Below are 16,748 nucleotides of genomic sequence, written 5' to 3'. Positions count from 1 at the left end.
ATTATTTATATCTATCACCAAAGGCTGAAAACTAGCAACAGTATTGCCCATCCCTACTACAAACCCACTTCCATATCCATGCAATCTTCATATCTCCCATTCATAAATTATCATCCTAAACAAGGCACTATCCAAAACTTTCTGATAGCAATGAGTGAATGAGTTGTCTTCCTCCAGCACACTTTGAACCCAACGGGGCCACATCTCCGCTGGGCTGTATGTTCATCTTGTAGGGCTCATTTTCAGGGACAATGTTTGCATCACTGTGTCATTTAACTGCAACTGTCACCTGCAGGTAGAACAATCTTTCGTGTTCTGCATCTCTCTTTCTCTCAGTCTATATATCTATCTACAGTATCAATTTGTCTCGCCCTGTCTTTGATCCTTCTGTCTATCCCACTGTCCTGGAGCTGCCAGCATGTAGAATCTGTGCCTGGCCTGGAGCAGAGCACTGGCAGCAGTTGCAGCTCCATAAATAGCCCTGGTCCAGCCTGTGACATTACCTGCCTACGACAAGATAATCATGATGAATCGCTCTGGAGCAAACTGTGCACCGAGGAACAAAGAGCATTATCAACACAACCCAATTGTGCTGCTCTATTATATCCTCAGTATTCTTTTCTTTTTTCTTTTTTCTTCTTCTGTCTTTACATCAAGAGAAGAGGTATGCAGCAAAACAGTGATAAAGAAAAGAGGAGCTGGGGGGGGTACATTGTTAGAGATGTGGATGTGGTATTCTGTGGTCTTGAAGATCACGTTTATCTTCACATCAGACACAGTCTTCCCACCGTCTCTTCACTGAGCAATTGATGTATATTGCTTTGTATGTCAGTAAGACGGCCCCTTCCTGTCTATGTCGGTGGTTATTGGGACCAGTCTTTTTGCCACAAGTCAAAAGTCTGGCTATGCAAGACAAGTTTGTTTTAGACTCGCAGGAGTTGGCAGGACGTTGGAAGGCACTGACAGATGTTTACATAGGCCCTGACTGATAACACATCAGTAAACTAAATTTTGTCCACTAGCTGCATCCCTGGCCAAACAGACAAACACACACACACACCACACACACACACACACACACACACACACACACACACACACACACACACACACACACATGTCCACACCTTATAGTCCAGCCTGAGAGAACTCACCAAATGCTCAATTAAAACAGGCCATTTAAAGCATTGCTTATGGGCATAATTTACTTTTAATAAATGTTTCTGATCAATACACGTTTCCTTTAATAAGTGTTTCTGACTAATTACAGATGGAGTGACCACACAGCCTCCAATTAAAAGGGACAATCAATGTACTAGAATGAAAATGTACTGTAGCAATAGAATCAGTGTAATCATATAAGTACAGCAAAGCATTTTAACCCCCCCATTTGACAAAACTCATAGTGGAGAAGAGACAGGCACAATCAAGACAAAATCTTACCATATTACCATACCTCTTTACTTGTCATTTTCACATAATGGCATTTTGTTTATCTGCAACATGACAGGGCAGATGCCGACTCAATAAACAATATCACTCGCATTGTGTCATATTCCCTGAATACAGAACAGTTTACTTCAGAGCGATTCGGTCTTATTTTATGAAGTGGATAACACCTTTTATTGAGAGGCAATGAAGGGCAATAAATTCTGATGCAGCATAGAATAAGTGCTGTTGTGCTTCTTAGGGAAAGGTACTTGACTTAAGATTAAATAAAATGGCAAGCGAAAACTTCACATTGTAGAACAAGAACAAAGCACTTGATAGGAGGAATATTTGTTGTCAATTGTCTAAAAGGCCAACTTAATCAAAAGTTCTCGCGAAAATCACCCCTCAATCATTTCTGAATTACTGAAAAGAGTATTGCATTAGTAATCGCTGATCTGAGACCAGTAGCTACCAAAGCAAGGCTTTCAGGGTATGAAATTAGAATCCCACAAAAGCAGGTATTTCATGCACAGTGGCAGTTAATTTTGCACAGCTGGTGACCTACGACAATGAATGTGACATATGATATATATATATACGTGTTCAACCTTTTTAATTAATCGCATGCGTTAACGTGTTAATTCAGACAGCTCTAATATGTATATATATAAAAATATAAAATAGCAGGTAAATTGTTAGGGCTGTGGATGTGGTATTCTGTGGTCTTGAAGAGGATCACGTTTATCTTAACATCAGACACAGTCTGCCATTCTCCAGCCACTCTTTTCCAAACAACAAAAGTGAATGGGGAAAAAAAAACACAAAAAAAACGCCATAAATGACATAATGACACAATATAAATTTTTTGGGTGAATTGTCCCTTTAAGCTAATTAAAAGGATCAGTGGGCTTCCCAACAGAGTGCACAAGGATCAGAGAGACACAATCGTTAGTTCTAGCTTACATTGGCCCCCACTGTGGAGCTCATTGTTCTATGCGGTGTCTCTAAGCCGGCAGACTGCAGCTATGGGCCGTTACAGTTTATCTTGCTCCAGGTCTAACAGTCTCTAGACACCCAGAGGGAGAGCGCTATATAAACAGATGGAAATTCAGGAACCATTAGGTCTCATTTACTAGGAAGCCCTTTTGGCAATTCTTCAAAACAGTTATGAAATAAAACACACACAAAAGCACACACACCCTGACACTGGTAATGAAATCTTAGAAAGCATCTGTTATCCTTATTTTTAAAAAAGCCACGGTGCACTGACAAGGGCAGTGGTGTCATGATAGATTCTGGCATAAGACAGAGACCTGTTTGTGTCCAATTATTCCTAAATGGTAGACTACGACGAGAAGGCCGGCACTGAGCAGCACGCAGCCATTATGATGCATGCTTTCCTTTTGCAGATAGATAACTGGAGTAATAAGTGACATGCAGGGTTGGGACGGTTCCTTCTGAAATGTATTCCACTACAGATTACAGACTACAGCTCTAAAATGTAATTTGTAATGTATTCCTTATATTACTCAAGGTCAGTAATGTATTCTAAATACTTTGGATTACTTCTTCAGCACTGGTAGATTTTTTTCACTTGTTTTGAATATAAAATCTCTGCAAGTACTTTAAGACAAAATACACATTAAAAATACATTCTCTGAAAAACCTAAATATCTAAATTGAGATTTTATAAAAATCTTGTTTTAAGGATTTTTAGATATTTTTACAGGAAAACAATACAATTATTATCAAGAATATGATTTTTGCCCTAATATCAAAGGTCTAGAAAAAAAAATCTAACATGAATTTTATTGATAAAAAAATATGATCGTGCCTGGTAACATGTGTAGGCTATGTAAAATGGCTAGAAATAGCATTTTAGCTTATCGTAAAGCTGATAATTTATACAAGGTTTATTTCTATTTATTCTGCTCCAAACTTCAACCTTACTTCTCTGTCTGCTCGTATGAATATAACACATCATAAGAAAGTGTTTCACTGCTGTTCAAATGCACTTTGGATCAAATCATTTATATAAAGTGATTTAGTGATTAGTCCGTTTACATCTGAAAGGACTAAATATTAAAAGAAACAAATGATAATAAAATGCAAAGTAAACTCTTCAGTAATCAAAATATGTTTTGAAAGTAACTGATTTAAAATGATTTAAACTGTAGTGGAATACAGTTACTTATATTTTGTATTTTAAATACGTAATCCCGTTACATGTATTCCGTTACTCCCCAACTGTTGACACGTCTAACTGTTTGAAAGCACCTGGGATGTCTGTGGACTGTAAGACACCTGATCCGGTCTCTCGTCACCGCTGGAAGAGAGAGATATAGAGCGAGAAACGGCAGTCTCAAGCAAACCCATTTAATGATCAAAAGATCATTAGTGATCTTACAAAAGGTTGAGAAAAAGGCATGCTTTCTCCTTCACTGTGACAAGTTTAGAGATATAAAAAGAAAAACCTTGAAAAACTCTCAAGCCACCCTCTTTCTCTCATACATATGACATCATATATGTGTATAAAACATTTCAGTGAATCGGTTCTTTCAGAAGGCTCATGTGAGTCACCCTTTTTAGAAGCAAAATATTTCGTTAATTCCTGCTGTTTATCAAATTTTTTTCTTCTCTGTTATATAAAAAGAGAGTTGTCTAGTTTTATTTGTTGTATTTTATATTCAATTTGTTGTATGTTGTTCAATGTTCAATTATGTATACACTCACTTAGCACTTTATTTGGAGCACCTGTACACCTACTTATTAATTGCAATTATCTAATCAGCCAATCGTTTGTCAGTATTGCGATGCATAAAATCACGCAGATATGGGTCAGGAGCTTCAGTTAATGTTCCCAGACGGGCTGGTTTGAGTATTTCTGTAACTATTGATCTCACAACAGTCTCTAAAATTGATTCAGAAACTAAAACAACTCACATCCAGTGAGTGGCAGTTCTGCAAATGGAAAAGCCTTGTTGATGAGAGGCATATGTAGAATGGCCAGACTGGTTCGAGCTGATACAGTACAGGCTACAGTAACTCTGTACAATTGTAGTGAGCAGAATAGCATCTCAGATTGTAGAACACGTCAAACCTTGAGGCAGAGAGGCTACAAAAGCAGATGACCACGTCAGGCACTTTATTAGGATCAGTTCCATGTTCAGTGAGTATACGTTGTAGGTTATTTAGTTATTATTGTCACCCTATCTAAGATCTTGATACTGTTTATGTGTTAGATATTTATTGTTCTGATTGCAGAATTAAATAATATAATAAAAATATATGTAATTATATGAATAATAACATCAATATTAATTAATATTAAGTATATATATAGATATTTATTTGATATAAAAATATACATTATATGAAAATATATATATTAAATACTACATAAAATACTATAATTATATTAAGTAATTTTTAGCTTGACTGTTGCTTAACTACTTCACTTTTTTTTAAGTAGCGTGTAGCTTGGGAAGCTACAGTTTCCCTGTAGAACAGTGAACTGTAGTAGAGTTTCATTAGTTCATTCATTGGCTGTGCAGTGTTCATGCTCATTGATATCCTAATTAATGCAATTATTATTTTTATTCACAAAACTGGCACTGGCATTTTATTTTATTTTGTTTCTCTTTTCTGTAACATGTAAGTCTGAAGATATGCATGCTTATAAAAATTCAGTGGGTTGCATGATATGACTCTGAAAAGGCCTTGAAGGAACGTTATGACTATCCAGAGAGGAGTATTCAAACATTACCCTCCAAATCAAAGTTGTATATTCCAACATATGGCATAAATGTGTCTGTTGCCCACCCTTTTCCAGTATATACTACCTGATAGTAATGAGCTCTGCCAACACACAGCAAACCCCAGCACTATCAATGTTGCATATGAGAATTTTTAACTTAATAATTGTGACGGTATATAAAAATATTGAGCATATTCTCATATATGTACCTGTTTAAGTGTTAAAGTGAGGAATGCAGGGACAAATTGGTGCAGGTCTTTACAAACTACCTGCAGCCACTATGTTTGTAAACAACACTGAGCAAAACATTTATATTGCATTACGCTGTTAAGGTACCTTATTACATATGCTGCTGAATGAGGTTATTTCAAACCGCAGCACCACATGCAAACAAAATAAACACGTAACCTGCCAATTATACACAAGCAAATACAGTTCACACAATTGCAGGAAAATAATGTGGATCATTAATAATAATGAATACAAATGTGTGAAATATCAGTGTAAATGCAGGAAATGTTTGGTGGAGGTTATTGCTGCCAAAAGATGGTCAACCAGTTATTCCTCCAGTCATACTACAAAGACTGTGTTTGATTTTGGATGTGACTTGGTTGAAGATCAAATCAAATTTTATGACCAACTTACGCAGAAATCAAATACCGTAATTTCCGGACTATTGAGCGCACCTGAATATAAGCCGCACCCACTGAATTTAAAAAAATATATTATTTTGAACATAAATAAGCCGCACCTGTCTATAAGCCGCACCTGTCTATAAGCCGCAGGTGCCTACCGGTACATTGAAACAAATGAACTTTACACAGGCTTTAACGAAACACGGCTTGTAACAAAAATAAATAGGCTTTAACGAAACACGGTGTGGCAGCGGGGGCGTGGTCAAGCGCCCGTCCGGGAGAGAAAAGCGTTAAGGGTGCTTATATCAAGTGCTGAAAACTGTCACACTGGTGCCAGTGTGACAGTTTTCCCAAGAAGGACACGTGAAGCAGGGCACTTGACGTTCCAGGTAAATCTTTTAATGGCCACAGCAATGTTTACAATCAATTTTATAAAGTTTCTCAATTCTTGGTCTTCTATGCGCCAACACTAGACTGACGTGTGTCTGTCACTCACTCACTCACTCACTCACTCATTCTCTCTCTCTGCTGCCTTTTTATGCCGCTCTCCCCACGCTTTGAAATTAGACACAGGTGTTAGACATTAGCTCAGGTATAAGCGCCCTTACCGCTTTTCTCTCCCGGACGGGCGCTTGACCACGCCCCCGCTGCCACACACGGCTTGTAACAAAAAAAAATAAATTAGCAGTAATACATTAGCCTAGCAAGAAAGTCATTGGTCACTATCTTCCTCCACTTGTGCACATGAAACCACTGAAGTCATCTCCTTCGGTGTCGGAGTTGAATAGCCTCAGCTTTAGTTGTCTTTTTGCACTAAGTCAATTCATCACGCTGCTGTTTCCAACGTCTCCTGTGCAGCAGCTCTATTTTCTTTTCCAACAGCCAGATCAATCGCCTTCAAGTTGAAAGCTGCATCATATGCGTTTCTACGTGTCTTGAGGGTGACAAAATGACTACCGTAATCAGAATGATGGGAAGTTTGAGCGTGCTCGATTTAATCTAAACAGTAAACAAAAAAGTTGTTTGATCTTAACCCGTTCGGCAATTTCATTGGTCTAATGAAAGCTTCATGCCGCCAAAAAACTGAGCACGTCACAGAATGTTTTTTTTTTTTTTTTTTTTAATAAAATTCGAAAGCAGGAAAAATCCATATATTAGCCGCGTTGTTGTTTAAGCCGCGAGGTTCAAAGCGTGGGAAAAAAGTTGCGGCTTATAGTCCGGAAATTACGGTACCTTCTCCTGCAACTGTATCATTCAATATCATTCCTTCTTGGTTCTATAAGTTATGATACTAGCTGGCCGGTCTACATTATCTGCTGACACACAGTGTGATAAGTAATCTGAGATATTCACAGACATTAAAACATGCAAGAAATTTGCTTGACGAGAGGAACTGTCAGTGTTTATGACTGACAGAATGTGAGTGTCTAATATTGAAAAACAAACAATGAAGCGGGACAGTGCAACTCACAAGGTTGAGGATGAACTGGCATTGATGACTCGAATAGAAAATGAATCATCTTTCTCAGATATAATGTTTTTGGATGGACGGACGGGCATATACTCGGTATATCTATCTAAATACAGTCAGGTCCATAAATATTGGGACATCGACACAATTCTAATCTTTTTGGCTCTATACACCACCACAATGGATTTGAAATGAAACGAACAAGATGTGCTTTAACTGCAGACTTTCAGCTTTAATTTGAGGGTATTTACATCCAAATCAGGTGAACGGTGTAGGAATTACAACAGTTTGTATATGTGCCTCCCACTTTTTAAGGGACCAAAAGTAATGGGACAATTGGCTGCTCAGCTGTTCCATGGCCAGGTGTGTGTTATTCCCTCATTATACCATTTACAAGGAGCAGATAAAAGGTCCAGAGTTCATTTCAAGTGTGCTATTTGCATTTGGAATCTGTTGCTTTCAACTCTCAATATGAGATCCAAAGAGCTGTCACTATCAATGAAGCAAGCCATCATTAGGCTGAAAAATCAAAACAAACCCATCAGAGAGATAGCAAAAACATTAGGTGTGGCCAAATCAACTGTTTGAAACATTCTTAAAAAGAAAGAACGCACCGGTGAGCTCAGCAACACCAAAAGACCCGGAAGACCACGGAAAACAACTGTGGTGGATGACCGAAGAATTCTTTCCCTGGTGAAGAAAACACCCTTCACAACAGTTGGCCAGATCAAGAACACTCTCCAGGAGGTAGGTGTATGTGTGTCAAAGTCAACAATCAAGAGAAGACTTCACCAGAGTGAATACAGAGGGTTCACCACAAGATGTAAACCATTGGTGAGCCTCAAAAACATGAAGGCCAGATTAGTGTTTGCCAAACAACATCTAAAAAAGCCTTCACAGTTCTAGAACAACATCCTATGGACAGATGAGACAAAGATCAACTTGTACCAGAGTGATGGGAAGAGAAGAGTATGGAGAAGGAAAGGAACTGCTCATGATCCAAAGCATACCACCTCATCAGTGAAGCATGGTGGTGGTAGTGTCATGGCGTGGGCATGTATGGCTGCCAACGGAACTGGTTCTCTTGTATTTATTGATGATGTGACTGCTGACAAAAGCAGCAGGATGAATTCTGAAGTGTTTCGGGCAATATTATCTGCTCATATTCAGCCAAATGCTTCAGAACTCATTGGATGGCGCTTCACAGTACAGATGGACAATGACCCGAAGCATACTGCGAAAGCAACCAAAGAGTTTTTTAAGGGAAAGAAGTGGAATGTTATGCAATGGCCAAGTCAATCACCTGACCTGAATCCGATTGAGCATGCATTTCACTTGCTGAAGACAAAACTGAAGGGAAAATGCCAGTTGCAGTAGAAGCCTGGCAGAGCATCACCAGGGATGAAACCCAGCATCTGGTGATGTCTATGCGTTCCAGACTTCAGGCTGTAATTGACTGCAAAGGATTTGCAACGAAGTATTAAAAAGTGAAAGTTTGATTTATGATTGTTAATCTGTCCCATTACTTTTGGTTCCTTAAAAAGTGGGAGGCACATATACAAACTGTTGTAATTCCTACACCGTTCACCTGATTTGGATGTAAATACCCTCAAATTAAAGCTGAAAGTCTGCAGTTAAAGCACATCTTGTTCGTTTCATTTCAAATCCATTGTGGTGGTGTATAGAGCCAAAAAGATTACAATTGTGTCGATGTCCCAATATTTATGGACCTGACTTTATATTATTTAATTTTATTAATAAAAATGAAATATGAATAATATTCAATATTGTATCAATTTTATGATTATGTAATAATAATCATCATCATCATCAAAACCATAATCATGATTATGATTGTTGTTGTTATATTTACAAAATATATATTATAAGTTATTTTAAATGTATATTAAAATAATAAAATTATTAATTATATTAATTAATAAATAATACTATATTATTATTATTATTATATTATTATTATTATTATTATTATTATTATTATTACTTGTTATGTTCCTCATTTGCTTGCTATGTTACTGATTTGTAAGTCACTTTCGATAAAAGCGACTGCTAAATGAATAAATGTAAATGTATTATTATTAATAATATTATATATTAAATAACTTCGTGACCTTACAAAAAGTCTTTCAGAGCACATCTGAAAGATAGAGGCTGCAGACAGGACTCGCTTGGGCTAAAGCTGCCATGCTTAATGACAACAGATTCAGAGCTATGTGCCATGAGCCGTGCATCTCGCGTACGAGCAGACAGGCTCAGCTGTGAGCTATCAGTCTTTAGATTCTCTCTCAAGAGGATGGATATTGATATTTCAAATTCTCCCCCATGTTGTCAGTGGCCTTGCATTAAGAGTTATCTCTGACAACAGAAAGGGCACAGCACGACAGACGCAGGGTGCTAAGAGCCCGAACCGAATGTGGAGAGGCTACTGCTGAGAGAGAAAGAGAGAGAGAACACTAACAAAAGTACCATAAAATACTAGGGAGGTGCAAAGCAACACATTTTCAAAATTAACTATTCAGTGGGTTTCCCGAATGGGATAGTTTAAAAGGGATAGTTCAACCTTAAATTAAAATGTTGTCATTATTTACTCCAACCCTAATGTTGTGCAGTTTTTTTTTGTTTTTTTTAGCCATTAATGATGGTGAACAGTGACTCTAGTCTGTCAAGCTTGAAAAAGGAAAAACAAATGTACCATAAAACCACAGTACAAGTGGTCGATACGACTCTAAAGCACTACAATCACTTTGTGTGATGAAAACTAAGCTGTAAATCACTCTCAAATAAAAGCATTAATAAAGCACTTAAATCAAATATGGCGTCTACGTCGAAAACATCAAATCTCATTGGTTCTCATTAGGGATCTAATGATATTAAAATTTTGGGGCAATAGCAATACCGATTTTAACTGAATATATAGGCCAATACTGATGCCGACATTTTGCCACCTTATTTTGTCATCAAATCACTGTTTTACTTAGGAATTATGCTTTTAAAATGTACAAAGAGGTACAAAATTTTTTTGGATTCAATGTAAATGTCATGGGAAAAATAAAGAAATTTAACCAAATGAACAAAACCACTTTTACATTCTGTATTATAGTGGTATAATGGATAATGCCGTCCAGACCGCTGGACACACAGCGCTGACTGAAGCGCTGAATGCAGGTCCTTTTTCAAGCTTAAGTAAGCCCTCTTTGATTAGGCTAGTTTCAGGTTTAAGTGTCCTAATCTGACACTTTTAGTGGGCGTTTACATAAGATGCATTCATGCTTTCAAAAACAGCTAGATGAAGCACAACAGAACTGAAAATAATGCAGAGCTCTTGGACACTTGGGAATATTTTTAGATCCATCCCTTAAAAGCCACGTGTTTTTGGACATGGTACCATGTTAATACCAGATATTTTCTTATTTAGGGTGGAGATAATAAACCAATGGCACTGACATCTTTGATGTATTTGAAAGTGATACATCAGTAAGTAAGCACTGATGGAAACCATAGAAATAAGCAGGTAGTTGCATCTGTCCTGTCTCAAAATTCCTACGACTTGTAAAACCTAACGTAACAAAAACAAAAAAAATAGCTCTTTCCAAAATGAATATATCTGGCAAACATATGGAAGATCAGCAAGCTTGTCAATTTATTAAGTGATGAGCAATTTCCACACAACAGCAGTTTATTCAGCATGCTAAGACATCTCCCCTATTGGCTTCCATTCAAACAGAACAGCCTCTGGTCTCTCTATTAGCAGTAATGCCTTTTTGAACTAACCTTGAAGGCTCCGGCAAGGGGAAGGGCCTCTGGTAACACCAGGGTTTATTGTATATGATCTGGATTACCATGTACATGCCATGACATATCAATATGGTAATCATTCAGTACCATGGAATTAATGAAAGTACCATGGTATTACAATAACAGTTACAGTGACACCATTACTCTACTACTCACAGAAAGAAAGGAAGGGGGCGACAGACAGAGAGACATAACTAGTGATCTACTGAGAGAGGAGTCAAAGAGACAAAAAGATTGGGTAGATGGAGAATAAAGCGGGATTGGTACGCAGAATGTGGTCTGGCTGTCAGAACTTGTTTTTAATCTTTGCTCAGATTTGTATTTCGGCAAGAAAGTGCTTGTTATTCTCTTTCCTGAAAAAAGTTCTTAAGCACTGAATGCAGCCTTTCAAAGTCTTCCTGTATATTATCTGACAGTAGTCCGAGAAAATGCATGCACTAAACCTTGTGAATGGCTACAAAAACCTTGCATTCTTTGGTTTAACTGTTGATAATGTTTGGACTGGGTGCTTTGATGCATGTGGTGCCAAAAGCTTTGCCACAAAACTCTCCAACAACCTTGACAACATTAACTCCATAAAAAGAATATGTAATTGTGACATATTAAGATGCCAAAGTGTGTATTTAGTTCTGTCCTAATGGGAATTGTATTCCTCAGAGCTTTTTCATAGACTTAATAGAGTCAGTTAAGCTTCATTTTAAGCTTAAAGTGCTTTTATTTTTTATTTATTTTATTTTTTAAAGTTCACTCACCCTCATGTTGTTCCAAACCTGTATGACTTACTTTCCTCCATGAAACACAAAAGGAGATGTTTAGGTAGAATGTTAGCCTCAGTCACCTTACACTTACATTGTATTGAAAAAATATGCAAAGAAAGTGAATGGTGTATGCTGTTAACATTCCTACTTACTTGCATGTACACCTACTTATTCATGCAATAATCTAATTAGCCAATCATGTGGCAGCATTGTAATGCACAAAATCAAGCAGATATGGGTCAGGAGCTTCAGTTATTATTCACATCAACCATCAGAATGGTGGAAAATGTGATCTCAGTGATTTAAACCATGGCATGATTGTTGGTGCCAGACGGACTACTTTGAGCATTTATGTAACTCCTGATCTCCTGGGGTTTTCACAGAAAACAGTCTCTAGTTTACTCGAATGGTGCCAAAAACAAAAAACATCTAGTGAGCGGCAGTTCTGCGGACTGAAACACCTTATTGATGAGAGAGGTCAACAGAGAATGGCCAGACTGGTTCAAGTTGACAGAAAGACTACAGTAACTCAGATAACCACTCTGTACAATTGTAGTGCAGAATAGCATCTCAGAATATACAACAGCAGATGGGCTACAACAGCAGAGGACAATGTCGGGCACTTTATTAGGATCATAGTGTTCCTAATAAAGTGCTCAGTGAGTGTATAATGATCAAATGTATACCTTTTTCTCAGAAGAAACATTTGAGAAGCGAGATACTTCAGTGAAAGTCACTATTTGTTTTCTCATTGCACACAAACACACACACAAATGCATTTCCACAATCCTCAAACAAAACTCGCCTCAGCAGAGTAGCTGTCAGAGAAGCATGTCTCAAACCGCTGTTTAGCCATCGTTCTGAAATCTGAAGAAGCGTTTTTTTTTTTTTACTGATTTGAGTAGGATAGCCAGACAAACAGAAAAAAATGAAACACACACACACACAAATTGAGCTGACCCCGCAGAATTCCTTTTTCTGCTGATAGAGGGTAAACTAATGCTAGCAAAACTAACCAAATTAATGTCAATGGGACTACCAAGTTTTTCCCTGATACCCCACCGCCTGGGCTGGTAGGGGATGGGCAAAAATGAAGCCAAATGCAAAAGAACTGATGCAACCAATTAATCACCCCATGTAAACATCCGCAAACATAATTTATTGCAGATGAAATTGTTCTTCCACAGGGGGAAGACGCAATGCTGTGGCAGAGGAGGACAGGCATACGGTGTTAAAGGCAGGGGGTAAGAAAGAGAATAAGACATGGTGGTAGAACGACAGAGGAGAAAGAGACTCTGTTCTCACTCAGCATGTGTTTAAGGGGGTGTGGGGCTTCTGTGGCATCATGGTTGCGGCTGAGTGCGCCCCACAGCAGGAGCACTTTACAGAGAGCCCAACAAGAACATGAAAACAAACTAAAATATGCTGGAGAAGATGTTCAAATGCTACTGTCACAAAGAGATAACAGTAGCGCATACACAATAGTAGAGTCTCTCTCTTTCATGTAGAACAGTGGTTCTCAATCTTTTTTTTAATGAACGCCCCCCTATTCATTCCCTTTAAGATTAAATACAATTTGATGAGTTGAAAAAACAAGGCGATGTGAAACAGGATGTGTTAAACAATGTTCCCCAAAGACAAATAGGAAGGATTTTGGGCATTTCACCCTCTACAGTCCACAATATAGTTAAAAGATTCAAGGAATCTGGTTAAATCTCTGCGCGTAAAGGGTAAGACGAAAACCACTTCTGAATGCGCATGATCTCTGATCCCTCAGACGTCACTGTGTTAAAAAACGTCATTCATCTGTAATGGATATCATGAACATGGGCTTGGGATAACTTTTTTAAAACTTTGTTAGTCAACAAAACTCACCGCTGTATCCACAGATGCAAGTTAAGACTTTACTATGCAAAGCAGAAGCCCTACATCAACACTCTCCAGAAGCACTGCCAACATCTCTGAGCCAGGTCCCATTTTAGATGGAATGTAGAACAGTGAAACTGTGTTTTTTTTATCTGAAGAATCCACATTTCAAAATGTTTTTGAAAAACATTGCCATCATGTTATCCAGGCCAAAGAGGAAAAGAGGAAAAGGACCATCCAAGCTATTATCAGCATCAGTTCGAAAAGCCAATGCCAGTATGGCCAGGAGTGTGTTAGTGATGCCCATTGCATTGCTAACTCGCACATCTGTGAGAACACCATGAATGCAGATGGATATGTAAACATTTTGGAGCAATACTGCCATCCAGCACCGACTTTTCCAAGGATGTCCCCGCATTTTCCAGCAGGAACACTTCAAACCACATACTGCCCAGATTTCAAGTGCATGGCTGTGTAAGCAGAGAGTGTGGGTGATAGATTGTCATGTCAGCAGTCCTGACCTGTCTACAGTTGAGAATGTGTGGCGCATTATGAAGTGCATTAGACGGCAATAAACATTTGTGCAACTAAAGACCTGGATGATTGGGGGGAAAATTCCACTTTATAAACTTCACAAACTTGTGTATTCAGTGCCCAAATGCTTAATAAGTGTTATTAGAAGGATTTTTTTGTCTTTTTTACTTTGGTAAACGCTCAACTGTCTCAACTTTTTGGAGCATGTTGCAATCATCTGATTTGAAATTACTGTACATTAAAATTGTACATTGAAATTCACAGGGCATAACATCATATAATGTGTAGCCGTAGAGCTTTCAATATAGAAAAGGGTGATTCTAATTTTCAAATCACTCAATTTTGTTTTTATTAGCATTTTCCATACTGTCCCAACTTTTTGGAATTCTGTGCCGAATTCAAATGGTTTCCGCTTCTCACGCCTTGCATCTCACGGTTTCTCACAAAGCTGCGAGTTTAAGAGCACAAGCTATAAGAGCTTTGCACTCGTGCTGCTCTGTCCATAGAGCTGTATCCACCTACAGAGCCCCCCATTTGTAACCTAACGTCCCCCTCTATACTAATTTGCTCGCAGCACCACCTGGCATCCTTTGAACGCCCCTGGGGGGGGTCGGTACCACCCCCGTTGAGAACCCCTGATATAGAACAAACACACATCAGTCAGTTTCAGACATAGTGAGACCTTTCTACAGCAAGTTTCGAACCATAAACCCAGAAGATAATTGTATTGTTTTCCATTTTAACGACAGTTACCAAGGTAACAACTCCTAAGCTGGCACGCACATTGTAAATAAAAAGTGTCAGGTCCAAACCACACCCACTAATAGGTTTAACCAATCATCAACCCTCTTCGACCAGCCGAGTTCTTTTGGGTCAAGAATTTCAGAGATGTGCATGAACAGGAGAAATCTCACCAAAGGAACACCTTGGTAGGACAAAAACATCACAGCCTTTTGTCATCATTTGTAGGACAACTAAGCGAAAGCCTGTTCACCCAGCAAGTATAAATTTGACTTAAGCTGTTTTTACCCTTTGCAGAAAATGTGTAGCTTGCTTTCATCTGACCGAGGAGATTTCTAAAACTCTGCAAGCTATACAGTAATATTTGTATCTTGTAGTAACACCTAAAACACAGTTGTAATCAGCTAATACTATGTCACGTAATTAATAATGGCAATGTGGCACAATGATGAAGTTGAATAAAGTTCAAGTTGGAATACAACGCAATCGTATATTGCCATTTAGTGCGAGTGAACTTAGTTATTAAATTTGTAGTTAGCACCTTAATAGCAACTGGCTTGCTATCCAGAAAAAAAGAAGAAAAAAAAACATCCATGAGTCTTTTGAATGTTCAGGGTTCTTTGCAAAGTTCTTTGTTATATGTTCATTTAAAAGGCCAGTTTGGTATTGAAAAAAGTTACTAAAATTTTTTATTTTTTTTATCTTTCAACCCGTTTTTGTAATGTATTTCAATACAGTGATAAAAGCTTCAGCAATTATCGAGATGTGAAAATTTGATACCGTCACATGCCTGAGCAGTTAGTAATCATTTTTATCACACTAAAATCATGTTAACACGTATATTGTATATGTTTTGTGGCTATACTTTTGAAACAGTGAGAATATAAATGTTTACGAATTGGCCACATTCACTTCCATTGTAAGTGCTTCACTACAAGCTGGATATTTGCTTTTTTTTTTTTAAGAAAAGTAAGGACTAGTCTAAATAAATTTTTGTTGTAAACATTATGCCACAAATACTGTCAATTGAGCTTTACTTTAATTGAATCTGTAATATTCCTTTAAGAGATCTTAAATGTGTCTTTGCTACAGGAAAACATTACTGCTGTAACTGTTTCTGGCTCTTTAAAAACTCTCCTTTTTTGACTGTCTCTTGCTCAAACACACAAGTTACACTTCTGTAACAAATGATGCCCCAAACGAACAGACCAGAGATGGAGTATACTGTAAATAGGTTAAATAGTTCCTTCTCTCTGAATCCAGGTTGCATTAGTAAGAGCAGGAGGAGAGAAGGATGAGATAGCCAGGGAGAAAAAGAGAAGTAAGCGCAAAGAAGAGAGAGAAGGAGAGAATAAGTATGTGATATGGGTTTGTGTGTGTGTTCAAGAGAGTTTTGGACAAAAAAATAAGAAAGTGAGCAACAGAGAAGGGGGGAAAGAGTGAAACAAGAGAGAGATTTTACAGAAAGAGCAAGAGATGACTAAAAACATGTACTATCCTCCAAAGAACTTACAACACCTTTCTGCAGGATGTAAGAGCTGTGAAATAGGCGGAGATGAATAAGGAAATGTTGACTGAGCTAATCCTCTGATACATAAATGTATGTTAATTTTATTAGAGTTGAACTTAATGGAACTCAAATGGTTATGCTCATAATATAATTTGTGTGGGGAAAAAAAATGGTATGACATTATAAAAATGCAAAATAGAAGCATGTTCATTAGTGGACTTGTCAAGAA

General features: G+C 37.8%; 1 protein-coding gene across 1 annotated transcript in view; it reads right to left on the bottom strand.

Moving 5' to 3' along the window:
• LOC127648605 (calsyntenin-2-like) overlaps positions 1–16,748 on the bottom strand; it is a 366,638-nt gene that overhangs the window by 332,382 nt on the left and 17,508 nt on the right. The window lies entirely within an intron of this gene.

This window comes from Xyrauchen texanus, chromosome 9 (assembly GCF_025860055.1).
Source record: "Xyrauchen texanus isolate HMW12.3.18 chromosome 9, RBS_HiC_50CHRs, whole genome shotgun sequence".
In the NCBI taxonomy this organism is placed as follows: domain Eukaryota; kingdom Metazoa; phylum Chordata; class Actinopteri; order Cypriniformes; family Catostomidae; genus Xyrauchen; species Xyrauchen texanus.
The sequence above is the reverse complement of the archived record's forward strand: the minus strand, read 5'-3'. Positions and strand labels throughout refer to the sequence as shown.